The sequence below is a fragment of the Octodon degus genome, unplaced genomic scaffold, assembly GCF_000260255.1.
Source record: "Octodon degus isolate 3935 unplaced genomic scaffold, OctDeg1.0 scaffold00032, whole genome shotgun sequence".
Taxonomy (NCBI): domain Eukaryota; kingdom Metazoa; phylum Chordata; class Mammalia; order Rodentia; family Octodontidae; genus Octodon; species Octodon degus.
Window position 1 is genome coordinate 5,103,619 of NW_004524608.1, and position 1,735 is coordinate 5,105,353.

General features: G+C 40.7%; 1 protein-coding gene across 4 annotated transcripts in view; it reads left to right on the forward strand.

Annotated features, from left to right (window-relative positions):
• The window catches only part of LOC101588850 (aldo-keto reductase family 1 member B10), a 19,108-nt gene that overhangs the window by 4,361 nt on the left and 13,012 nt on the right, over nt 1–1,735 (forward strand). The window lies entirely within an intron of this gene.

The window sequence follows — 1,735 nt, forward strand, 5'->3', positions numbered from 1 at the left end:
TTGTAAATAGGATCTCAAGTCCGCATCTTGTACAGCAATTAACCACTAAGAAGAATATATGCAGTGTGTTATTTGTTGAAATTGTACTTCCGATTTGATTTGAAACTGTCCCATTGCTGTTTATCAATAAAATTTTGAAAAAAAAAGGAAAGAAAGAGGTAACACTGGTCACCAACTTATTGGTGGTCTTGTTTTGTATCCCCTCCTCCTCAGACTAATGTCAGATTTAAGCCACATATGAAAGACCACCTTGAGTTATGGGAGAAAAATTTGCAATAGCACTTTTCAAAGAGTTCCAGGAACAGGGTCAAAGTCATGTCTCCAGGATCTCCTTAATCCATAAGTCACACCCACGTCTCATGTGTCCTGCTACTTTGCCATGCCCCAGTGTCCTGGTCATGATCCCTCCTCATTTCAGCTCCAGGTTTATGGACTCTAAGGTTACACTCTTGCTCAATGTGGGTGGACCTAACAATGCCATCCTAATTCAGTCTCTGACTAATGCACTGCAAGAATTACCTCAAATTTTTAACCTAAGAAGTGATAGTAAATCTCAGATCTCTTCTAAGTCTCATCATCCTGTATACATTTCCCAGAAAATAATTTTGGAAATGTCAAAAGTAGTTACAAAGATTATGTATGAGATGAGCTATTTTCTTATCATGTGAATGATGCCATTTAAAGATGATGATCCTAGTAGTGGAGGGGAAGGAGACTGTAGTGGTTCTATAAGGGTTTCTTGGTACATCAGATTTACTGGCATCGGTTTTTTATCTCAGTACTTTATGTAGCTTTATTTACCTTGCAGTAGTTTGGTACTTCACCACTGAAGAAGTTTGAGATCTGTGGGGGATCTTTTTAAAGAGGTTTTCCCTGTCATAGCTAGAGGAGTGAGTTAGATAAAAATGTAACAGAAGTTGCCATGTCTGGCAAGTGTACTTTTACAAATTTTATATATCCATTATCTGAAGCAATGATTATATAATGACTCACATCTATTAGACCTTATTGTTTCATTTGAGGTAGCAGATAATCAGCACAAGGATGTCGTGAAGCTGAGACATTGCTCCCATTTTTAGGGTTTTGGGGGGGGTGGGGTTGGTACCAGGAATCAAACTTAAGACCTTGTGCTTGCCAGGCAGGCATTTATGCTCTGTGCTATCTCCCTAGTCCTGTCATGCCCATTTTGCAGGCAGAACTTTTTTTTCTTTTTTTGAGACAGGGTCTTTCTGTGTAGTCCAGGCTGGCCTGGAACTCACTATGCCCCCCAAGCCAACCTCAAACTGGTAGGGATCTTTCTGCCTCATCTTCTGTGGTGCTGGGAAGCCAGAGATTGACCACCAGGCCCAATGCAGGTAGGATTTGGAGAAATGGAGGAGTCTGCTCCAACCTGTACATCTGTGAGGCAGGGAGGTATGGATTCATAATGTGAAGACCATTTCTAACCTTCTCATAAGCAGTTTGGGTGTGAAATTCTTCTGGGATTCCTGACAGTCTTCTTTCATCCTGGGGTTTACCAATTGTAGGTGCATTTACCTTTCTATTCCACCAACTGCGTATAATTCAAGGTCAGCCTGCATTAAAGTGGAATTGACTTTTACCTAGGATGAGTTATCAAGTCATAAACTTTAAATGCCCTTTTGTTCTTCTTTTGAGTCAGGGTCTCTCTCTGTAGTTCAGACAGATCTTTTGTGTGTGTGTGTGTGTGTGTGTGTGTGTGTGTGTGTGTGTGTGT